The sequence below is a fragment of the Neophocaena asiaeorientalis genome, unplaced genomic scaffold, assembly GCF_003031525.2.
Source record: "Neophocaena asiaeorientalis asiaeorientalis breed wild unplaced genomic scaffold, Neophocaena_asiaeorientalis_V1.1 scaffold906, whole genome shotgun sequence".
Classification (NCBI taxonomy): Eukaryota; Metazoa; Chordata; class Mammalia; order Artiodactyla; family Phocoenidae; genus Neophocaena; species Neophocaena asiaeorientalis.
In genome coordinates this window covers 487,810-514,320 of record NW_020172272.1, presented here as the reverse complement: position 1 = coordinate 514,320, position 26,511 = coordinate 487,810, and the positions used below count along the sequence as shown (strand labels likewise).

At 40.5% G+C, this 26,511-nt stretch overlaps 1 pseudogene; it reads left to right on the top strand.

Moving 5' to 3' along the window:
• LOC112411984 (sentrin-specific protease 6-like) overlaps positions 1 to 26,511 on the top strand; it is an 80,193-nt pseudogene that overhangs the window by 46,448 nt on the left and 7,234 nt on the right.

The following is a 26,511-nucleotide window of genomic DNA, read 5'->3' as shown; positions in this document are numbered from 1 at the left end:
AGAAGGGCAAGCCCAACGGTGTGGCAGAGCAGCATCGGGACCACAGGGAGAATCTGATGTATGGAGCACAGCCTAGGGGCAAGTCAGGCTACTGATGTTACCATGCTGGGTAAACAACAGTTGTTTCTAGTGTGTATTTTATGACAGGGACCATGCTAAGTGCTTTCCATACATTCCCCACTCACTCCTCAGACAATGTTAAGAGCTAAGTTCCATCACTCTTTCACAGCTGTGGCTGCAGAATTCCTGGGAGATTCATTGTCTAACTGGGGTAAACAAAAAGCAGCACAATGGGGGTGCTCTAGGCAGGCCTCTACTGGGTACCAGTGATAGGAAACCAACCTGAATAAGCTGAAGAAGAAAAAGAAATTTAACCTGATTCGTATAAGCACTATGTTCTCACAAGGGGGTGGTCCCGCCATTTCAGGGGCACTGGCACAAGGACTGAACACCCTGCCACTCCTCTGCACTTTTCTCACTGTGTTGGCTCAGTTCCCTCTTTCTTCAAAGAGGCTTCCTTCTCACTGTAAGGAATGGAGCTGCCAGCAGCTCCCAGCTCCTATAGACCCCCTTCACCACCTGAGGGAGGTGCCCTCTTCTTACACCTGGACCACTTACCTGGTCGGGGTAGGCTGCTCAGATCAGCTCAGGTCTTCTGGTGTCCCTGACCATTTCATCAACCATGGCCAGGAGGGCAAGGGAGCCACACAGAGAGGGCCCTGGGGGAGCCTGGTCCCCTTCATGATTCCATCCTAGAAACGAGATCACTTTGCAGACAAAGCCAAAGAGAAGAAGCAGGACATTAAAAGAAAAGAAATGGGACCATATAACTTCAGAAGTTTAGTTCCAGAACATTCACAATAGATGAATCACTGGTGTGTCTGCTTTGTATGATACCAGAACCTAGAAAAGGAAACACTTCAGAATATCCAGATTCTCATTTGTCTTCACCTGTGAGGCAGCTCCTCTCTACATAAAATAATCCTCTTCCCCAAATACAAAGAAATAAAGAGTAGAAGTTTTAACATTTAGAGTCCCAGTCCCCTTTAAGAATTTGATTAAATCTATGGGCCAGTGATGAAGTTATTATCTTGAAGCTTTAAATCCACCCAGCTTTGCATAGTTACCTGAAGAAAACAAAACCCACTAATTCGAAGAGATATATACATCCCCTTGTTCATTGCAGCATTATTTACAGTAGTCAAGCTATGGAAGCAACCTAAATGTCCATCAATAGATGAAGGGAAAAAGAAGATCTGATATATATACAGACATACATACACACACACAAACAATGGAATGCTACTCATCCATAGAAAAGAATGAAATCTTGCCATTTGGGACAACATGCTTGGACCTAGAAGGTATTATGTTAAGTGAAATAAGTCAATTATTTCAAATATCATACAATTTCACTTATATGTGGAATCTAAAAAAACAAAACAAATGAACAAACATAAGAAAAAGAGAAACAAAGTTATAGATACAGAAAACAAACAGGTATTTGGCAGAAGGGAGGGCATAGGGGGCAGAAAGAAATAGGAGAGGGAGGTTAAGAGGTACAAACTTCCAGTTGCAAAATGTATGTCACAGGTATGAAATGTACAGCGTGGGGAATATAGTCAATAACTATAATATCTTTGTATGGTGATGGTGAAACAGAGCAGGACCCTATGGTCCTTACCCCCCATCCCCCACCATGTCCTCAGCCTGTCTTTTGTCTGTGGAAAAAATTTAGCCAAAGAATAAGTTTAATCAGAGAAGTGAGAAAATGCATAAACAGAGGAAAGCAGTCAAAGGAGACCAAAGAATAATAGTTCAATCGTTAAGCATGGTCAGAGACTTTTATTTCCTCCTTAAGGGCTATAGACAATATTCTGAGCCATATTCTGTGAGTTGTCTTATAGATACTGAAACCCCCACCAGGTGGAAGAAGTTAACTACATGATGACCAGGCTGTAGCCATGACATAAGCTGCAAAAATTCCAAGAATTGGCCTCAAAGAAATGGAAACAAACCGACCCTGGAACTGAAGATTAACTGTATCTAAAACAATCAAGATGACTCTGGTCAGACCACCGATGACCAATTTCAAGATGACTGTCAGAGCTGACTGTATTGTTTCTGCATGTATCCCCCTCCCTCTGTCTATAAGACCTCTTGCCCCCTGATTGTCAGTGGGGGAGTCGGCCTTTGGAGGGGCCTCCGCCCTCCCCCACTGCTGCCAGCCTCTGAAATAAAGCAGCTTTTCCTTTTCTACCAACACTTGTCTCTCAAGAAATGGCTTTCAAGTGGCGAGCAGCCAGACCTGGGTTCAATAACAATGAGTGGTAACTAGACATGTCATGGTGATCAGTTTGAAATGTATACAAATATCAAATCACTACGTTGTGTAATAGGAACTAACATCATGTTGCATGTCAGTTATACTTCAGACAGACAAACTCAGAAAAAAATATCAGATTTGTGATTACCAGTGGCAGGGAGTGAGGGAGGGCGAATTGGATGAAAGCAGTCAAAAGGTACAAACTTGGGAATTCCCTGGCAGTCCAGTGGTTAGGGCTCTGTGCTTTCATTGCCGAGGGCAAAGGTTCAATCCCTGGTCAGGGAACTAAGATCCTGCAAGACACACAGCTAGGCCAAAAAAAAAAAAGGTACAAACTTCCAGTAATATAAATAGGTACTAGGGATGTAAGGTACAACACGATAAATATAACTTACACTGCAGTACTTTATATATGAAAGTTAAGAGAGTAAATCCTAAGAGTTTTCAAGGAAAAATAATTTTTTACTATTTCTTTGATTATGAGATGATGGATGGTCACTAAACTTACTGTGGTCATCATTTCATGATGTATATAAGTCAAATCATTATGCTGTATACCTTAAAGTTGTACAGTGCTGTATGTCAATTATATCTCAATAAAACTGGAAGAAAAGAAAGAAAGAAAATCCTAACCATCAATCAATCAATCAGTCAATCCACCCAGCTTTGCAAGGCTGAGCCTACCGATAGGGGGCGCTCCTCAGAGAGGCAACATGGGAGGACCAAGAAAGGTCTTGCTTCATCCCACCAGCCTGCGGGTTCCCTGAGCACCGCCCCAGGAGGTTTTCCACCCCAGCAGGAGCACTTTGTTTGGAAGTTGCGATTGAGTCCAGTATAAAGAGATTCCAACACTCTCCCAGTTAGCCTAGGGCACCCCCTCAGAGACCCCACACCACTGCCTGGCGTCCCCCTGAGAGGTCAGGGCCCCAGCACCCCCGGCTGCAGCTCCTCCACCATCTGAGTTTCAGGTTCTAAATGCTAACGATTCCAGCCCCTTTCTTTTCTGCGCCCAACTCATAGGAGCAGTGGCAGCCTCTTGCAATTGCTGCCTCTGTGATAATTTTGAATTTTCTTTTTGCCTTTTCACTTATCTTGTTAATAATTTTACACTTAGTTAACAGTTCTTTGTATTAAATACTCTCTAGTAAAATAGCTAAAATAGGTATGATTTCTGTCTCCTAAATAGATAGGTATGGACATATTCCCAGAAATATGCACTTATTACATCCACATATTCCATTTTGCATGAAACTTGTAACGTGTTCACTGATACACTGAAACTCATCTATAGGCATTTATGAAACCTCTGAACCCAAGGTTAAGAATCTAACGTCTGATGCAGGACATGTTCAATAACTGTTCTTAGAAAACAATTTGCATGTGCCATGAGTTTCAGGTTATTGCTCACGGAAAATTCCAAATAGTCTTATAAGTAATGGTTGTGTTGTTACCTGTGTTGTGTGCTGTTTCCTGAAAGGTGGCCCTGGCATTTCAAGTGAGATATCACATTAGAAGACTGTAAACTCAAAAAAAGGTTAATAATCAAGATCCTGAAGGAGAATTTCATGGTCTTCTTTTTGATCATAGTTTGTTCTCTGAATATTTTAAAGAACTGATTTTTTTTTTAAAAGTCTATTCTTGTAATGTTTTTCAGCCTTTATTTTGGCAAATCCCAATGAATCAAGTTCTCTTAAGTTTAAGTAGACTCAAGGTAAAAGCTGATATTAAGATTTCTAGAAAATTGTAAAGTTGGTGTCATGTAAGAAGTGTCATCTTTTTCCTCTAATAGAGAGAACTCTGAGATGCACTGCGGTTTCTCCAAAAAGTGGACAACATTGTCTCCTGGGGCACAGAAAGAATTCTAGAGCTTCTATGTATACCCACATTTTATCTCATGCTTTTTAAATTTCTATTTTCATGCATGTTTTACGATGAACATAATGTATTAATTTGATTTAAAAATGGAAATATTTTATATAGCCCTGAGTACCCACTTTTAGAAAATTGTGGAGACCACTGCTCTATTTTTTTCATTCTAGGTTATTACAAAGTATTGAATATAGTTCCCTGTGCTATACAGAAGGTCCTTGTTGGTTATCTATTTTATATATAGTAGTGTGCATATGTTAATCACAAACTCTTACTTTATCCCTTCCCCACTTTCCCCTTTGGTAACCATAAGTTTGTTTTCTTTGGGAGATCACTGCTCTAATGATAAGGAACCATGTGTCTGGAGCAAGGATAAGCAAACTTGAGCTGCAGGTCAGCTCTGCCCCAGGTGTGCTCTTGCAGGGCCCTCCAAGCTAAGGATGAGAGAAGAGAAAGGTGAGAATGCATGGCAGAGACTGTATGTGGCTCACAAAGGCTGAAATGTTTACCAACTGCCCTTCACAGGAAACCTTTGCCAACCGCTGCTTTGGAGTGAGTCCACTCAAAATGTCTCCAAAATTCTTGGAAAAGGCAAGGGAGATTCCCTTCTCACTTCGTTAATGAGATGAGAACAGATGAAAAGGGGCAGGGGCCTGGTGCTTGCAGTACAACTGTGGGTGTGACAGACATCAAAGCAGTCATTGGACAGAGGTGGGAAGTCAAGGGCAGAAAGACCGCACTGATGACTTCATGGAGGGTAATGACAGCTCTCGAAGGGGGCCTGTTACACTGGCTTGGAGTGTCTCACAATTAAACAAGCTTCATTCTATGAGAAGGAGGTAAGTAAGTAAAGAGTAAGTTGACAATAGAAGTTTTATATCATCATCTATGACTATGAAATGTCACAATGACTAATGCTCGAAAGGTGATTCTGAATCATCAAAACCAGGATCAATTATTTTCAGTATCCTCTTGTTAAAGAGTGAGAAATACATTTTTGACACATTTATACCAGAGGAAATGGCTGAAATAAATAATCCTGAACTGAATAGTTTAATCCACATCCAAGAAACTAGGCTACACAGAATAACTTGATACACAGTTGACCAATTCTTGATCATATAAAGATGGAAATGGAAGCTGAAAGCCAAACTGCTGAGAGCCAATTCATTGATGATGCTCCTCAGTACCTGTTAATGAAGAAGAGAAAATTAAAATATAAGGTAATTAGGCTGCCTATGTTAGGGGCAGTAAGGCTTTCCTGAGGGCCTAATTAACTGTAATGTGTTCATTCGGCTCCATTTTAGAGTTCCCCAAACATGCTACTTAGTATCTAAAATCTGGAAGATCTGTCCTTTGACCACTGGATCAAGTAGAATTAGCCTTTTCAAATTTAGATATAAATGTCTGATAAAAAGCATACAGCAACTCATGTCTGTGACTGCCAGGGATGGAAATTTCTGTTGTTCACAGAAGGACCATATTACAACATGAATGGTTCAAATGCAGGGGCACAGACACTTTCAGATGACACCAGCATCCGTTCCACCTTGTTACTCTCCAACAGAACTTTGATTTTGTTTATAAGCACTAGTGCTTTAAATACACTATTGAATTTAATTTTCTCAATAGGTCTACCATTATTCCCCATTTCACAAAGAAGTTAGATAACTCACCCAAGATGACTCAACTAGGAAGTAGAGACCTCAAACTCAAATCCAGATCTGATGGTCTCTGTTGTTTCTTCCATGGTGCTAAGCCCAGTGCATTGCACATAGCTGGTTGCTCAATAACAGTTTTGTTCAAAGATGTTTCCATAACCGACAGCCAAAGAAGCTAAGGAGAGTGTCACTGTCTTGGTCAGAGAGCAGGTTTATTTACTCATTCCAGGATAATAATGTCTTCCTGCCCTCGTCAGAGGAGATGCACTTGCATTCCAAGGTAAGAAAAATAATATCCTCCTTGGAAGCGAAGATTGGGCCGGTTTGCCAGCATCTCAGTAAGCTTAGGGTTTCCTATGTTCGGGTGACCCAGCTGTGACACATACCCCCATGCACAGCATCTTTCTGGGCCTACACCTGCACCCCCCATGGGACTGGGGGACAAGGAAACTGATATAAACATTAAGCTCTGATGCGTGAACTGTCTACATGCATTTGGGCTTGTTGTCTCTTTAAGGAAGGAAGCTGTGGGAACAGGCAAGTACACCCAGCAACTGCATAGCATCTGCCCAACTGCTCAACTATAGACAGGGAGTATTTAGGAATCCAGCTGAGACACCTCTTTCTGGTCCAACAGGATGATGTCAAAAGAATCAAGAACCTACCATTCAAGTACATCTCACTTTTTTTAAAAAAAAAAGATATAGTTATCCCAGAGCAGTAGTTCTCAACTTTTTGGTATTCGTCACACTCTTGAATTCTAGAAGTTTGGCAGCAGTGTTGAAGTAAGTAAATACCAAAATCAGCACCATCAGAGTCACTAACAATAACACAGAAATCACTATCAGAGTGTAACATCTCTCAGTTTCCCTGGTTATGGAGCCATTCATTCCCTTTCTACACAGCTTTCTGTGGGGCTGGATGAACAGAGCCATCTCCTGCCCTGACCTTATCCTATCACATCCTGCTTGTGCAGAATATCTCACCTGTTTCTGTAAGCATGTGCTTTTTCCTTAATGCCTGTTTGACATTCAGTCTACGTTACATAGATTCAGTAGATTCAGTCTACGTTACATCTCACAGTGCCTGAGTGACAGTACTCAGAGCAAAGACAAAATGTGATACTCTGATAAAAATGTCATGTCGTATGATCCGGTGAATAACCTGGTCCACCTCTGCCCAGCACACCAGGCGAGAGCCACCATCCTGGGCCCTGAGCAGCACATCCATAGTCACTTAAACACTTAACTATGCCCAGAGAGTGATATTCCAAGCTTGGTGGAGGATGGTGATTCTATTCTAGTTTTGAATGCTCCCTGCCATCAAAGACATAATATACTTTGGAAAACAGGATATATGTGTATTATCCAAAGAAAACATCTATAAATAATACAATTACAAGAACCAATTAATGTTGTGGGTATAAAGCTCAATCCATAATCCAGGTGCACAGAAAACATTGAATTTTTAAATTATCTTTAAATATACTTAAATCCAACTCCAAATACCCAGGCTACTGAGTTTTTCCTCCCTCCAGAATGCACAGAGGTTACATGTGTTACAGCCTCCAAGGCACAGTGGGACTCCATGCCCCCCAGTCCTGGCTCATTCATCTTCACTAATCACTTCTCATACCTGGCTGACCTCACCTGTCACTGGACACAGTGTCTTCAGCAAGGCTGGGGGAGACCTGCGCCCAAGGTAAGGCCTCCCCTTGTGAACCACACACTCTTCCCATTCAAAAAATATCCATCACTCAAAGAGTTCATGTTCTGGAGGATGCAAGGAACACCCCACTGTGACCCACCTCCTCTCCCCCATTCATGAGGAGAAGACCCTCTCTCTTGCCTTCCCACTTTCTCTATCTCCTTCCCCCCACCTTATTTTTCTTGGACCCATAATCTTATTTCAATTACAACAATTATACAACTATTATACAACACAACAAAAACTAATAGTTAGTTGGTGTTTATTACACATCAGGCACTGCTCTCATGTTCTAGTATCTTTACTCATCTGTCCTCATACAGATGACCTTTGTCCAAGGTCAGATAACTGGTAAAACTAGCTGATTGCTAATTTGGGCATTTGATAAAGATAATAGGAACCCCTGACCTCAAGAAGCTTCTGTATTCCAACACACCCTTGTTCACGCAGCGAAAGGTTGTGGAAGCTTCCTCACAGAATGAGAACCATGGATAAGAGTATGACATGAGTATGTTCTAGTTTTCTCCTTCAAGTCATTTTTTTAATAGATTTTTATTGGAATATAATTGCTTCACAATACTGTGTTAGTTTCTGTTGCACAACAAAGAGAATCAGCCATATGCATACACGTCCCCATATCCCCTCCCTCTTAGTCTCCTTCCCATCCTCCCTATCCCACCCCTCTAGGTCATCACAAAGCACCAAGCCATCTCCCTGTTCTACGCTGCTGCTTCCTACCAGCCAGCTATTTTACGTTCGGTAGCATATATATGTCGATGCTACTCTCACTTCACCGCAGTTTTGCCCTCCCACCCCATGTCCTCAAGTCCATTTTCTATGTCTACCTCTTTGTCTACCTGCCCTGCAACTAGGTTCATCAATACCATTTTTTTTTTTAGATTCCATGTATATTCACTAGCATACCGTATTCATTTTTTTCTTTCTGACTCACTTCACTCTGCATGACACACTCTAGGTCAATCCACCTCACTACAAATAACTCAATTTCGTTTCTTTTTATGGCTGACTAATATTCCATTGTATATATGTGCCACGTCTTCTTTATCCATTCAGCAGTCAATATACATTTAGGTTGGTTCCATGTCCTGGCTATTGTAAATAGTGCTGCAGTTAACATTGTGATACATGTCTCTTTTTGAATTATGGTTTTCTCAGGGTATATGCTCAGTAGTGGGATTGCTGGGTCATATGGTAGTTCTATTTTAAGTTTTTTAAGGAACCTCCTTACTGTTTTCCATAGTGGTTGTATCAATTTACATTCCCACCAACAGTGCAGCAGGGTTTCCTTTTCACCACACCTTTTCCAGCATTTATTGTTTCTAGATTTTTTGATAATGGCCATTCTGACCAGCGTGAGGTGATACCTCATTGTAGTTTTGATTTGCATTTCTCTAATAATTAGTGAGGTTGGGGTCAGCCTTATTTTAAACATCATTCTAAAAACCTTACAGAGTTGGAGTTTCATTATGATAGTTTTTTAACAGAGTGGGTTTGGATTTGAATAACATTACCAGGTATAAAAGGTTTAACTTGAATGTTCAAAACAAGAAACATTCAACTTTGTGAATTTATTACTCAATTTTATCTGGACAGCTGGATAACTATCCTGTAGCAATGAGTTCTAGCAATATTAATCTGTGATTTTACGGGAAGCAAGGTCAAGAATGTTTAGATCATGAATCCTCAGCCCTGACCCTGAGGTTTTTCAGAGCCACCATCCACGGGAAATTTCCAATAACATTTAAGTGAAAAGCAATGCCCTGGACTCCAAGAAAGTACTCCTTGGAGGGCTATTGCTCTTCCGGGGCAGATGAAAGCTGGAAATAATGAACATACACGCTCTCCCTTTCTCCTTTTAGCTCTCTCTCTGTCTTTATAAAGAGTTGTAAAAGCTAGGACCAAATCATTATACTCTTAATACTGTGTTTCCAGAAAATAAGATTTCTGAGACATCTAGAATTTGTTCCCATCTCAAAGAACACTATGAAAAAATCAAGATATTTTTCTCCTGATAATTCATCCAACATGATCAAATGTGAAATGATATAAACTTCTGGTGTCATAGTTTTTCTTATTCCCAATAGTAAATATTATGAAGCAGCCTTCATTTTTAAAGGGGAAATACAAAGTCTGATAAGTATTTCAAGAAGAAAAACAAGAATTGATTCACTCTATCAAAGCCTGTCATGTAACAGCTGAGTCCTGACATCACCACCAACAAAAAACACACATGCCAAAGACAGCAAGATGCATTAGGAAGATAAAGTGCAATGCTTCAAACCAAAGCGCCCACTGGACAGATGAAGATGGGCCTGAATCCTGCATGAAGAAGGGGATGCTGGGAAGGCAGCAGTGACCAGGCAGCACTGGGCAGTAACTAGAATGGCAGTCTCATTCCATACCTGCAGACAGGGCAGCTGCCATGTGTTTTTTGACATTGTCACTTAGAGCCAAGTCATCTTTCTCATTAGGCTCTTTAAATGCCACCTGGCCATGCTGAGAAATCTTCCGCAACAAAAAAGAATTTCAGTGATCACCAAAGGAAGGGGCAGTGAAAAGCTAAACAAAGACAATGACATTAAGACAATGCAAAACTCTAACCTGCCACTGACACATTATCTTTCAGTGTTGTCACAAGTTACAGACGTTCAATCTGAAAACCTAATGCAAATTACAGAATTGCTTGGCAGTTTCCCCTTCTGTCATTGTTGGATGATATTCATGGCTGAAGCCAGCTACCCCACAACAAAACTCTGAATATCATCTTTTAAATGCAAATCAAGAATTTGGTGGCTGGATTCTCAGTTCCCAGATCTAGGGCAGCCAGAATATGTTTGACTCTATCTCCAATCTATCACCATGAAGCATCCAGAAAGCTTCCCCGAGAAGATGCTCAGAATTTTGTGAACTTCTTAGACCATGGAAGGTTATTTATCACAAACTTCCATCTCTTCTTCCATGGCTGCCTTATCTCACTATTCTAGATAAGGGAACAGAGAAAGGAAAATAAAAATTAAAAATAAAATAAGGATGAAGTGATTGCTATTAATGCATCCACCAACAGTGAAAAGCAAGAAAATGCTAATTATTTAACAATTAGCAATGCTGTCCCCTTAACTAGAAGTGTACCACATTAAGGAGAAACTTGACCAAATAATTTTCAACTTGGTTGAATTGTTATCAACCCTAGAAGTAAGAACCGCTAGGGCAAACTTAATACAGTCAGCCCTCCATATCCCGGGATTCCACAACTGTGGATTCAACCAACCACGGATGGAAAATATTCAGAAAAAAAATTCCAGGAAGTTCCAAAAAGCAAAACTTGAATTCACCATGCTCAGGCAACTATTTACAGAGCAATTACATTGTATTTACAACTATTTACATAGCATTTATATTGCATTTACAGCTATTTACATAGTATTTACATTGTATAAGTTATGATAAGTAGTCTAGAGATGTTTTAAAGTGTGTGGAGGATTGTGGGTAGGCTACATGAAAATACTACACCATTGTCTATAAGGGATTGATTTTGGTATGGCGGGACCAAATCCTGGAACCAATTCCTCTCAGATACCATGAGAAGACTGAACTAGGGTAATCTGTAAACACATTCTGGACCCTTGTTATTGGGGCTTCTGTGACTTTACATCACTTAGGACAGCAGTTCTCAAAAGCGTGGTCCACAGACCCACTAGAAGTCCCCAGGATCCTTTCAGAGGGAACATCAGGTCCCTATTTTCATAATAATAAGAAGCAGCTCTTTGCCTTTCTCATTGCGCTGACATAGTGATCTCAGGGGTGCTGTGGGGTGGCCAGGGCTGTAGCAGCTTGAAGGAGGATCTCAGTACCCAGACCAGGGATTGAACCCAGGCTGAGGCAATGAAAGCACCAAATCCTAACCACTAGACCACAAGGGCTGGTGACTATAAGGCCCTGGCTCTTGTCTGCTTTGAAGAGAGGAATTTCAGCAAAGAGATGGAAGGTAGTGAAACAAGTAAAGTGTTTATTAGGAGGAAGAATTACGTGCAGATAGACACATGGGCAGACTCAGAGATAAAATCGCATTTGGGGGTGAAGTAAATCACTTATATGGAAGCAATTCTTCCTGATTTCCTCTGGTCAACCATCTTGCTTTGTATGGATTTGAGTCCATATTTGTTCTGGCTCTGGGCCCTCCCCTGTGTGCAGACACATCTTTTAACCAAGATGGATTTCAGTGTGAGGGTCCCTGGGAAGTTAACAAAACTTATTATGGTCTGGTGCCCCCTCCCCTGAGGAACCTTTCTGTGCATGCATAGTTTGACCTTGACCTCAAGAATGAGAAATACGTGGCCTCCTTATCTTTTACCCAAGCAGGGCTCAGCCCCTCTCTGTTCCTGCCATTCCCACTATCTAGAAGTATCCACAGGAGACAAAGTCCAGCTGCTTATCCTGTTCCTGTTATTTATGTTTATTTTTAAAGTGTAAACAGGAGGCTAGTTGTAAATGTCTAAACTTGGGCCCATCTATCTCCTGTCTCAACTGCACTTACAATGCAAAGCAGTATGAGTTAGTGAGAACAACTTCTGGTACCTCAGCCTGAATCAGTCACTTGTTCCTCTGAAACTCATAGCTGGGGCTTGGAGGCTGTTTCACTTAAAGGTGTCCTTGATGAATCAGTAAAAAGTATTCATTTTATTAACTCTCAGTCCTTAAGTTCACTCCTTTCTTAGTATTTCATGTGACAAAATATACACAAAGCCCTTTTTCTCTGTACCAAAGTACAGTGTTTGTCTTGAGGAAAAGCACTTATGTGATTCTTTGAGTTGTGAGGTGAACTAGCTGGCCAGACATTTCAGTCAATAGAGAATGATAAACTGTTCACTCATTCAGGTAATATTTCCTGAGGTCAGTGTTCTTCTTGGTCTAGATGGGGGGTGAGGGGTGACACTCTGTGCTGTCCAGCAGCTCCTCTGATGATGGCAGCACCCCACCAGCCTCAGGAGACTCAGGTTACTGAATGGAGAGAGACAACCCCTGAGTGGTCTTAAGCTGTTCTTCCACAGACTTCCAAACAGAAAATGGAAATGAGATTGACAGAAAGTGATGTTTCTAAAAATAAAACAAAAAGAAAGGGAAAAAAAAGTAAAATTTCAGGGGACAGCTTGTTATAGATTAAGACAAGCAGAGTAAAACTGGCTTCCTGGACATTTTCCAACTCTTATCAGGCATCCCAACACTGTGCAATACACGAGGTTAAATGACACACTGGTTTACCAAATCTTGAGCCAGAAAACATAAAATACATGCTTTGGTGTTGGCTTTAAACATTGTGGGGGGAGGGTGGGTAGAAAAAAAGTCCTAGCTGGCAGTTTATTAGGTTAGAAAACTGGTAGCTTTTCCTGATATAAACTAGAAAGTAACATGATGCTAATTATCATGAGGGAATTAATTCATGGACTGATCGATAATACATATAAAATGAGGTTTCCACTACCAAGAAAACAGGTGTCTCCTTGATGGAAAGGCAAAGTTATACAGTACAACCTCCTGTAATTTCACAGTCTGTGATTCTTCATAAAACTTTTAAAGATCAATTATGTCCTATCAATGTTAGATCCAAGCCAACTAAGTGATTTATGTACAAATACCCTCACACATGGAGTAACTGTTGATTAACTTATCTTTATTAAATATGAACTCAAGAGATTATATTGGGAAGCAATTTACACTTATGACTTTCTCTATGTTTATTAATTCACCTCCACTTTCTATTTTTAAAATATACCTTTTAAATAACTAGAGGACAAGAGATATTGCTTTTATTTTAGAATGAAATTAAACACAGTAGTTTAATGCAGTAATTCAGATGTGTCCATAAATTTTAGGTGATATTTTATTTAATCCAGTTTTTCAAAGTAAAAGCTTTCAATGGTGCTGCACTGCAATGAAAATTCCAGTCCCCAAGAGCTGGCTTCATTTATTCATTATACAAACATTCCCACAGTATCCTCTACTACACTGAAGATACAGTGCTGGGCACAAATGATAAAAAGCAACCTCTGGTCTCAAGGAGCACACAGTCTAATGGTGGAAACTGACACATGAACAGATCATTATAAAAATGGGATGAAAAAATACAGTGAAAGAAATATGCAATAGACAGATGTGTAATCCAGCCCAAGGGTAACAAAGAAACATGCTGGATGGAGTCAGGAACTCTTGCTATGAGCCTTAATGACTGAGCAGGAATTATGTAGACTCCAGCAGATGAGACTGGGTCAGTAAAGACAAAAAGGGACTAAAACCACCTCATGTGTGCAGCAAGCTGCTGCGGGGGGGAGCATTTCCCTGACAGCTACAGATCTAGGTTTGAGCTGAGTAGTAGCTGAAGTGTCATAACATAGAAAAAGATATTTAAAACTAATTTTTGGTTTAACAGTACCCTTTTTGTTAGATATCTCTGTATCACCCAATCCACTAAAAACAGTCAATGTTTGGAGTCAGTTTAACACTTTCACCAATTTTTATTTCTGTTTTTTCTTTAACTGTATCCTGAGTGGTTCTATGTTTAAATGTTTAGTCCAAGAGAATCCTAGGTGTTTTGCTATGCTTCTTAACAATCTTAGATTAAACACTGCAAAAGAAAAATCCCTCAGAAATAATATTAAATCTTGAGAAGAATCAGGAAAATAGCCACATGCAGCCTGACATGGCAATAGCATCACTAAATCTTTATTTTCCCCAGCTCTCATGTCATCCTGATCTGTAAATGAGTTGAAATATATCTGCAAAATCCACCCTGTTGAGAGAGTCAGATTACTAGGAATGATCTCCTGGAGCAGATTGCAGCAATAATAAACTCACCTGCCATCACCCTAGAATACCTAGAACTAAAGGGAAACCCAAATCTTCACATAACAACTGGATCCAATAATCCTACCATGAAAAATAGTGATAATGGGTTATATAACCACCTTATGAATAAATATATAAATAAAATGAGTCAAATTAACTATATGCCTTCCTATCATTTATATTCCCAATAACTAATGAAGGACAAAAAGGAAATCAAAACACTATTCAGTACTTTCTTCATTAAAGTGTAAAGTACAATATTAAGAACAATGTAGGCATGGAATATAAAGCAATTATGCTTTGTAAAAGCTATGCTTTCTGTTCCTTCAACCCCTCTGCTGAAAATACATGAGGCAAACAGGACTATCTTAATTTTTCAGGTGCAATACATTTATCAGAATATATTTCAAGAAAGAAAAGCCTAAAGATATTAAAAAATTAATTCTCTGTTTGTACTAAGATGTAATTCCCAGCTAAATGTGAACTCAGCAAGTCAAAACTTACGTTTCACGATTGCATTTACATTGATTAAATATATCAACTGTTTAATGATCCAGTCTTTTGCTAAAGCTAAAATAAGTTATTAAGGATCACATAGAGACAGATATAAAAGTGTAAAAACTTTCATTTTGCTTATTCAGCAGCCACAAAAAAAAAAAAAAAAAATGATCATCTCCTCTGCCAGATATTGAACAAGTCCATGGGAATAGAAAATACCATGTGAAACATGTTCTAAGAGAAATATGGACAAATAACTGGGAGGTGTGGAGATATCTTCACAGATGAAGGCTCTTCACAGAAGAAGGATCTAAGCCTTGAAGGTTGAAGTCACCAACAAAGCTGGAAGGGAAGGAAATCCCTGGCCCCAGGGCCAACAGAGGCACCAAGGCATGGCAGACACAGGAATGTGGGGGGAATTCTGTCTAGTCTGATGCCACCAGGACATGAGTGCCTGAGTGAAAATGGCAGGAGATGGGAGAGCAGCCAGGACCACACAGCGGGAATGATTATTGGCTACACTTAAAGTAAGCAGGAGAACAAGCTGCAGAAAGGTGAGAGCAGAAGGAAACTCTGGAGCCTTGTGATAACCTGAACACATGGACACAGTTAAGACACAGGTCCACCTATGCAGATGGGAGCCAATGAGGGAAAGAGAGAAGGAAACGGACCTGAGAGACACATCAGAGACAGAGTAGTCAGGAACTGGCAACCGAGTGGATATAGAGAGGATGAAAGACTTACTAACATGGAAGCTTGGGATAATGCTGTTTAATAGAGAAAGGTTAGGTTTACAGGGAAAAATAATGAGTTCAGTAACTTTCCACATTGGGTATGCAGTGCCTACAGGATTCCAAGCAGAAATGTTCAGTGCATTGTTACTGAATTGAGGTTTGGCTGCTCACTGCTCAAAAGCCAGTGCTTGAGAGGCAAGTGTTGGTAGAAAGGAAAGTTTCTTTAATCGGAAAAGCTGGCAATCTGGGGAGAAGGCAGACTCACATCCCAAAACGAACTCCAAAGATTCTGCTCGGCCATGACACTTTTTAAAGGGAAAAGGGGGAAAGAATTTCAGTGAATCATCAATGCAGGAGGTCAAGCTCTGCATCATTTTCCATTGCATGCAGGCTGGCTGACTCTTCATGATCTTTCTTCAGATGTTGTCTTGCCCACATGGTCTGCCTACAGGATTGCTAAGGGAGTTGCTATGGGTAGAGACCTAGTCATTCTTCTTTTAATCTAGGGAAAGAATCAGCAGGTTAGTCAAAGTACTGTGTGCATTTAATAGAGCATAAGTCAGGAGTTAGGTTAAATGTTAGCTAATGATATCATTTTTATAATTAAGGTTTGGGCTTCCCTAGTGGCACAGTGGTTGAGAGTCCACCTGCCAATGCAGGGGACACGGGTTCGTGCCCCGGTCTGGGAAGATCTCACATGCCACGGAGCAGCTAGGCCTGTGACCCATGGCTGCTGAGCCTGAGCGTCCAGAGCCTGTGCTCCGCGGCAGGAGAGGCCACAACGGTGAGAGGCCCGTGTACCGCAAAAAAAAAAAAAATTATAATTAAGGTTTAAGGAGAACAGAAATAGACAAACAGAAAAGAGACAAAAGAGCTGCTTACAAATCTCCACTTGACAGACATCATTCCACTTCTGTGGGAATAAGAGTGAAGGTCCATCTTCTGTAACTTTGTCATGCTGACATAGGTGCCGTATTCTTGAGTAGAAGATGTTGACATGGGTCTGCAGCATCTCTTTGCTGACAATTTTAGTTGCCCACTTACATATATGGGCAGAGCAAGCTACAATTATTTTAGTGCTCACAAAGATACAAATTATTATGAGCAATAATGTTAATCTCATTCTCTTGAGGCCAGTTCTTGAAACTGTCCCAGCCATAGACTCAGTACTGCTCAAGATGGAGCAGCTTATGTCATGGCTGCAGTCTGGTCATCATGCAGTTATAGTATCTGTAAAACAACTCAGGAATGTACACCATTTACTGAATCTCTGACTCTATTGTCCTAATCCTTAACTACTTGAGCCCACTCTTTTGTGACTCAGGGAGGCCTGGAAGACTTTAACTTTTCTACAAACAAGAGACAGGAGACATGGAGGGGCCTTTGTACTTGGGGGTAGGGGGCAGTGCTCAGGGTTCTGCTCAGTTTCAGTATGATTTGGGCCTGGGACAGCAGAGGAGAGGAGCTGAATGTAAGTGATGGTTAAATGTGTGAGAAGCTGGGTCTTTGCTTCTATTTCCTCATCCTCAGTGTCTTGCACACTGTCTAGCATATAGTAGGCACTCAATCAACTTGTATTATTTAATTATACTTCTGAAGGAATTAGCATAAAAGGAAAAGATAAGGCATTAAAAATAGACCCTTATAAATATAGCTGGGGCACAACTAATATTTAAGGGCAGGCAGAAGTACAGATTCCAGACACGAAAATAAGAAAAATATTAGAGAAAAGAGAGAAACCCAGGAAAGAGAGACACCTTAGAAGCCGCGAGAGAACACAGTAATGTGTGGGGAACAAAATAAGAGAGATCTAGTGCTGGTAACAAATTACAAAGGAAGCCAACACCAAAATGCAAATTACTTCATTTCTAGAGCATATTTCACCTATGTGGGCAGATCATCTGCTATAAACTAGTTTTAGGGAAGCAAAATTTTAATCTAGTAATTAACATTTATATTTGCAAATTTCTCAAACATATTCTTTATATTTAGTACTACAATCATGCAAAGATGGTTTTATTTAATCCTATTTAGCTAATAAGGTAAGTGGGACCGAGAGACACACAACAGGCTGGAGTTCACACAAAATCAAAAACTCCACTGTTCAACACTTTGTTACACATCTCTTCATTACATCATTTTTCAATGACAAGAATCTTTTGTCCTGAGCTCTTTGTAGAAGCTGATCAGGGAACTAGTCCCACCCCACTCCCTCTCAACCTAAGTACCCCAGTGATTTCCCATTACCTTCTCTTCTGGGCACATAGTTGAGATACTTTCTTCTCATATCTATTTCTCATCCTCATTTCGTATTTGGAAATACTTCTCCAAAGTGTGGTATCTTTAGCCAGAAACTAAACTTAATCAAATAAGTAACCAGAGAAAGAAAAAGACACTTAGCAGGCATCTCCAAGGAATTTTAGCTCCAACAATCATAGAAACCATGGTTTGAAATCCTTAACAATCATCTAGTCCCAAAGATCCCAAGCCTTACTGCTTATCAGAATAACCAGGGGAATTATTTATACACCAGTTCTTCTCAACTTTTTCCTACAACATTTGCATCAGACCCTGATAAGGCCCAAAGGGACTGTTCATGGTAATGACACCTGGCCTGGGGACACTGACCTCCTGAAGGCTGAAGCGGTCAGTCAGATATCTCAAGCCACACCAGTAGCCCTGTGCAGTGAAGGGTCTTCTCAGCAGCCTGGGTTGCTCAAGCGCTGAGCTTTCCAAAGAAAGGACTGGCCCTTGACTTGCTCCTGGGTGATATTTTAGCAGGGACATTATGGTAGAAGCAGAATCATGAAGTTGCTGGGGTGATCTTTCAGCTGCCAGGACAGCAAGGAACCCCTTTATTAAAGTCCATGAAGATGGGGTTGGGGACAGGGTTGAAGTTAGCCAGAGGAACGTTCACCCTGGAGACCGTTTAGTGATAGCAGGCCTCGTAGGAATGAATGGTTATATTGGGGGGAATATGAGTTCTAATTTCTAATGTGCTCTAAAGGTGTTTTTTTACTTGTAATCAGAAGTTTATACTTCAGTATATGGCCAGAAGTCATGTTAAAGTTTAGACTCAAGGACAAAAAAACATAAAACCTCTGAGCCCTGAAATTTCCTACCTGATAAGAGTGAGAACTCGTGCCATGCTATATCAGTTTGATCTCTGGGGGGCCAGACACTAAATAGCTAAGGTCAGTGACTCAGGTGATGAATGCCTGACTGACCCCCAATTAAAACCCTGGACACCAAGGCTTGGGGGAGCTTACCCCCCAAGCAATACTTGGCAATACTTTGCACATATTGTCACTCATCACTGCTGAGAGAATTCAGTGCATCCTCATCTAATTCCACTGAGAGAACGCTGGCACCTGGCTCCTCCTGAACTTTGCCTTTTGTGCTTTTTTCATTTGCTGATATTAATCTGTGTCTTATCACAATAGACTGTAACCATGAGTGTAACAGCTTTCCCTTGAGGGTGGTCCTGGGGACCCCTAACGTTACCGAACTCAGGTTCAGCTGCTCACCACTTGAAAGCCAATACTCCAGAGACAAGTGTTGGTAGAAAGGAAAGGCTGCTTTATTCAGGAAACTGGCAACATGGGGAGAAGTTGAACTCATCCAAAAACCAACTCCGAAGATTCTGCTGAACCTGACAGTTTTTAAAGGGAAAAGAGGGAAACAATCTCAGTTCATCATTAGGGTAAGGGTTAGATTCTTCATCATTTTCCATTGCATGAAAACTTGCTGACTCCTTGTGATCTTTCTTTAGATGTTATCTTGCCCACATAGTCTGCCTGCAGAAGCTGGGGGGAAAAGATCTAGTCATCTATTAATTGCTTATTTCCTACCTCTTTAAGAAAAAAATCAACATGTTAGGTAGGAGAAATGGCTTTTCTGACTTGAGAACCCTGGAGAAAGTGCTAAGCCAGCATGGTACCCCACCTCTGCGTTCTCTTTCCTGGCTGCCTGCCTGAAAGAGAGTGCATCTTGTCTACTCTCTGCCATGCGGTAGGACCCTATCTCTGTGGAGTATGGGTTGTGGTTGTCCAGCTCTTCCAGCAAATGGAAGCTAATTCTGCCTATGTCAGCAATAAAGCCTTAAGGCACCCACAGCCACATACTACTTATGTTCTCCGAAGGAACTTCCAACAGTAATAAAGCTGATGTTCTCTGGAAGAGTCTGACTCCTGTTTTTCTCTTCATATATATGAGTTTGGGAGGTCAAAATAAAAAGGTTATTTAATGGCCCCCTAGAATCCAGCTTCTTTTTCAAGATTGTGAGTGCAACACACAACAAATTTAAATTTATCCTCCAAAGTCCAACCCAGCTCCTACCCCACCTCCTCGAAGCTGCCGGACCCCTCTAGACTAGACTGAATTAACCTTTCCTCTGTTACTCATTTGGAACCTTCATCTTACTCCCTGATAAAGTTTATTTCCATCTCATATACATATATGTATTTTTCACATGTGACACTGAGTTCTTCAGGGGGAGGATCTAAGTGTTACACTTTTCCTTTCTGTCCCTTGGCTGCTTTCTTAGTGCCATCCATAATTGTGGGTGGCCGAGCGATCCTTCCAAGCATATCAGACATCCATGAGTGAAATAATGTGTGACTCACATTAATCTCACAACCTACAAATAACTAACCTCTCCTCTTTTCCAATTTGACCCACTGCAGGATATGAAGCTTATTGCTGTGAATTCCTGCTCTGCTACTGTGAATCAGTGCCAGTGTGCCCTTGAAGAATTTCTTCTGTCCATTTCCATACAATTACATCCCTTCAATTCGCGTACACCAAGGGCCCTGGCATCCTGGTGTCATCCATTCTCATTGCGCTATTGGCCAAGCAACACGGAATTGTGATAAGCTTGGCATGAATGCCAATGGAAGGTCTCTGCTTCCAAACCTCTTTACTAAAGACAATTTGATGTGAAATAAAGTAAACAGGTGTGGCGTTGAACTCTTTCCTAAAGCCAAAAGAATACTGGCTATTAGGATGTCCAAATGTCACACTGATACCATAAATAGAGAAAATTTTGCTTTGTTGGCCTTTGCATTCTTCAAAGGCCGAGCTCTCTTGTCTGCCATAAAATCTGTTCGAAAATTGCGTCTTGGAGCCAACAATAAAAACCAAATATTTCTGTGCAGTGTGGAGCCTAGGAGGGAATTGTTAAATAATCCCAACTTTCTTATTCCTCCTAACATGTTCCTAATATTTTTGTTTTGTTCAAGAGGGCAAGTGGGCATAGAAACTTCCAGCTGAACTGGAATGGCCTCAGGATGCAGTGTATAATTTAAGACCTCTAACAGGGCTGACAAGCAGAGGCACTAACAGAGTCTGGGGGTTAAATAAGTTGATGGAGTCAAAAACATCAGGATATGGACCTAAGGGAAACATTCAAGGTCGGCCTGCGGGCTGAGGACGATACAGAACACAGGCTCCCAGGAGTGCAGCCCACTGGCCACCAAGAAGTCAGGATAATCAGGGGCTTGTGTCAGGGAGGACAAAGTCTCTTCCTGGGGCTCAGAGCCTGGCAGGGAAAGGCAAACCAGCAGGGATGCCCCTCTCACCTTGATAACTTCAGCTAGTTAAAGCCAGCCAGAAATACCAACACCAACATTTACATAGCAAGGCTTCTCAAATGTTTAATGTCAATTGGAATTTTGTTGAAATTCAATTCTGATGCTGTAGGTCAGGGACAGGGCCTAGTAACATGCATTTCAAATAAGCTAATGCTGATGCTGCCATGCTCTGAACAGTGCTATGTGCCAAATACTGCTTTACGCTCTTCACATATATTCATTCATTAAATCCTCGCTGTAGGCACGGTCATTACCATCTCTTTCATCTCAGAGGGCACAGAGAGGTTCCAAATGGGCCCAGACTCTCATCACTAGTTCATGACAAAGCAAGATTTGAACCCAGGAAGCCTGATCCCAGTGTCTGTGCTGTTGCAACCACCAGGCTGCCCTTCTCATCCAGGGCTATGCGTGTACTTACTGCTCTTCAGCATATATGCTTAGAGCTGAGCGGAATCCAGATGTCACAGCTAAGCTAATCAAGGCAACCATCCCTCCGGCGTCCAGTATGTCCAACAGGAAGAAAAAGTGACTCTAACTAGTCTTTAAGTTGATTAAGGGTCACTTGATCAGCAGTGTGCTGGCTGCAGGCTCGCTGCTGTGTTTTTGCCTACACTCTTCTCCCATCGTTTATTTGCTATGTCATTGCTACCTGCATCTGGCCTCGAGAACTGAAATACACAGCAGATTCACACAACGAACAATACACATGCATTCTGTCTCATTTTTTTCCCCCACAAGAGAATTTGCCTCCACCTTCTCCTCAAGACTTTGTATCTTACCAGCCTTTGTGTTTGTACCGGTTTGTTTGTCTTTGTGAGGCAGAGAAAGGCAGGCATCTCTGTGGATGAAAATAACTGTAAAAACCCTGATTCGAAAGGGTCTCTGGGCCTGCTGCCTGGCCAGTCCAGGCAGCGAAAGATTTGAATTTTATTGAATCACAATCCAGTGGGTCTAAGACGTGGCGGCGAGGGAGGGGGCTCCAGGCTGCCCCCCTCTCCGGGGTGAGCAGAAACCTCAACTGGTCCCCAGGGAGACCCCACCCCAGAGCCCCCCCCCGCCCCCACTTCACGTGAAAATGCTTCCCCTCTTTAATATTTATTGAATTTTTTTCTGATAAATTTCCATCTTGGGCACAAAGTAATTACCTGTAGAATAGGCAGGAAGCTTCAGGGTGGAAAGTGGCATGTGACTTCAGCCAATGTTAACCACAGGCAAGTGTGTAGTGATTTGCCTTTTTCTGTGATGTTATCAACTGCATAAAAAGAAAAGAAACTTTCCCATAACAGTATATATTTTTGAGGACATATTTGGATTTTGGAGGTAAGTTAAACTATTATGTGTATATAAAGTCAGCTTATGAAGTGTATTATTATAAAGCTTAGAGAACATCCAATTTACATCTCTGTCAAATGTTGAGAAAAGTGCTTTTTACTTTTTATAATTGATTCTTTCAAGATAAGTGGATGCAAATATATATACATTTTGGATAATACAAATATTTTCCAATTAGCTGAGAGTTTGAAGTGCAACAAAAAATTTACATGGTTTTCTTTTTAGATTTTCTTTTAATTTTAATTCATTAGGCAGAGTAGCAGGGTAGCAAATATTTAACTCACAAAATAAATTCAGATGTACAGAGAAAATGTAATTTCTCTATTTATCTATAATTAATCAGCTTTCCTCTCAAGCTGCTTAGCAAGAAAAAAATAACCTACATGTCCAATCTGTTGATTTGAGGTCTGATCCTATAGTTTAGATAGTACCTTTAAGTATTACTCAATTTCCCTTGGACAAAAGTGCTTCTCAGAGGCTTTCTCTCCTGCTTCTCTCTTTGAGTTTGCCTCTAAGTGTTTGGGGGTGAAGGGAAACTTGAGACCTCTTGGCTTTAGGGCTAGTTATGGTCCTTGGATCCACATGGATTCTTTGCATCACATCTTACTGTGGTCCCTCTGGTGTCAAGGGCCATAACCCTTGTCTGACTGGAGATGGTTGGCCCTTTTGTCATTAAAAGCTGACTCTATGGCAGATATAAGTTGTAGTTTATTTTCTCCAGGTCAGAGCCTAGTAGTGTTCCTGAGTCATTCAGTCTCACCTCAGTAGGCACTGGTTGGGGAGACTCCTTTGAGCTCTAAACTGGACTTCCCAGGCATTATGCTAAGAGAAATTAGCCAGTCACAGAAAGACAAATACTTCATGATCCTACTTATATGAGGTATCTATAGTCAAACTCTGAGAAGCAGAGAATACCAGAGTGGTTGTCAGGGGTGGGGGAAAGGGGAGTTGTTATCCAATAGATATAATGTTTCAGTTCTGCAAGATGTGTAAATTCCAGAGATGGACTGTACAACAGGGTGCCTATAATACACAGGACTGTATTGTGCACTTAGAATTTGTTAAGAGGGTAGATATCATGTAAAGTGTTCTTACCACAAAAAAAAAAAAAGAAAAGAAAAAAAAGAGACACATGGAAACTTTTGGAGGTGATGCTTATATTTGTTACCTTGATTGTGGTGATGGTGTATGCATATGTCCAAACCCATCAGACTGTATACATTAAATGCATACAGCTTTTGCATATCAATTATACCTCAACAGAGGTTTTGTTTTTTTATTAAAATAAATAAATAACCTGGACCTCCCATTTGGCCTCAGCTTGCCTAGGCACGTTTCTCAGCTAGACTGTCAGCTACTTCCAGCAGTAAATTGGGAAACTGAAACAAGAAACTGAAATCTCCAGAGTCCAGACAGAAAAACCCAGAGGGGGGAAATTGGGGCACATACCTGACCAACTCCTGTATTCCTCTTATTTTCTCTTCCATAAATCTTCCTAAGTTTTTCTTTGAAAAAAGTTCCCCAAGCTTTATCCTCCTACAATCAAGTAACAAGACTTGTGTTTTTACTATCATTGATGAAAATGTTAAACTCTGACAGAATTCTATGCACAGGGAGCTTTCATATTTGGTTATTAGATATTTTTTAATGTGATAAATGAATTTTTTAAAAATAATTTCTCCCTGGATCTCAAGCCTTACTTAAATCCCGTTTTGCATGTTAAAAGTTGACCATCACCTTATTCTTTCTCTCTGCTTTCTCTCTGTAACAAATACTACACTTGCCATTTAAGCAACATGACCTTGGAGGAAGGTCTAGTACTCAGAAAAGCAAAATAAAAAAGGATATTAATAAAATGTAAAACAAAATATCCAGTTAATGGCACAAGACAAACTTAGATGGCATTTGAAAATCATTGGGCTATACTCGATATATCTACTGTGTTATGTGATTATTATTAGCTTAATAAATTTAAAACACACTTATTACCAACCACTTGGTGGAGAATGATGTGGCTAAAAGAAAGATTGAAAGAAAGGAATGTTCTTTTCAGATAAATAAAATGTGCTCTTTGTCTTTTGGGACTTACCTATTATATGGAATGAAAATAATATAAACAGAGTAGCACTGACTTTTATACACTACCAAATATAAAATAGATAGCTAGTGGGAAGCAGCTGCATAGTGCAGCAAGATCAGCTCGGTGCTTTGTGACCCCCTAGTGGGGTGGGATAGGGAGGGTGGGAGGGAGACACAAGAGGGAGGGGATATGGGGATATGTGTATACATATAGCTGATTCACTTTGTTATACAGCAGAAACTAACACAACATTGTAAAGCAGTTATACTCCAATAAAGATGTTAAAAAGAAAAAGAAGGTGCAAACAATACAGATAAATAGTGGTCCTCCCTGAAAATACCCCTCCAGAGGTGACAATTATTATCAGTGTCATAGGAATAATTTAAATTATTTTCTTTGCATTTATATCATAATGTGCATATGGAAATTTGGGCTTTTAAAAAAGTATAAGTGGGCTTCCCTGGTGGCGCAGTGGTTGAGAATCTGCCTGCCGATGCAGGGGACACGGGTTCGTGCCCCAGTCCAGGAAGATCCCACATGCCGCGGAGCAGCTGGGCCCGTGAGCCATGGCCGCTGAGCCTGCGCATCTGGAGCCTGTGCTCCGCAACGGGAAAGGCCACAACAGTGAGAGGCCCGCGTACCACACACACACACAAAAAAAGTATAAGTGATGTTTCGTGCTAATTGTTCTGAAATTTGCTTTAATTTTAAACTGTCAGTGTCAGAAAATTCTAAGCAGGTATATATGTATATACATAGATCTACCATATTCGTTTGACTGCTGCCATACTCAGGTGTTTCATTGTTCATTTAACCCCTTCCTAATAACATTTTGATTGTTTCCGATTTGTCACTCTACATACAATGCAATAATAAACAACCTTGCCCATCATGCAAAGGTATTTTCAAGGATACAAAGTAAAAAATTAGAACGGATATAGGTCACAAGAGATGTACTTAAAAATTTTTATGGATCCTCTCATATTACTGTCCAAGACTTTACAACTTTAAATCCATGTTCCAATATCTATGCCAAAACTTGTTATTCTGAATCTTTTAAAGTATTGGAAACCAAGTGGGTGAAAACTGATATGAGTTTTCTTAGGAATGCAAGGAAAGTCTAATATTAAAAAATCTATTGATAAAATTACCTATAGTAACAGAGGAGAAAATCATACAAGTGCATTTGATTAAAGAAAAAAAAGACAGGGGTCTTCCAGTGCTATCCAAAAAGCCACAAGACAGAGGGATGCTGAGAACTAACCTCATTCCCATAGGCCTCTGATATAGACTGAATGCTTGTGTCCCCCCCATCCATATGTTGAAATCCTAACCCCCAATATGATGGTATTAGGAAGTAATGCCTTTGGGACATGATTAGGTCATGAGGGTGAAGCCCTCATGAATGGGATTAGTGCTCTTATTTCCTTTTTAATTGAAATATAGTTGATGTACAATATTATATTAATTTCAGGTGTTCAACATAGTGATTCAATATTTTTATAGATTGTACTCCCTTTAAAGTTATTACAAAATAATGCTACATTTCCCTGTGCTGTACAATATATCCTTATTGTTTATTTATTTTATACATAGTATTTTGTATCTCTTAATCCCATACTCTTATCTCACCTTCCCCCTACCCTCTCCCCACTGGTAACCATTAGTTTGTTCTCTATATCTGTGGGTCTGTTTCTGTATTGTTATACACATTTGTTTATTTTTTAGATTCCACATATAAGTGATAATATACAGTATTTACCTTTCTCTGTCTGATTTATTTCACTAAGCATAATACTCTCTAGGTCCATCCACATTGCTGCAAATGGTACAATTTCATTCTTTTTATGGC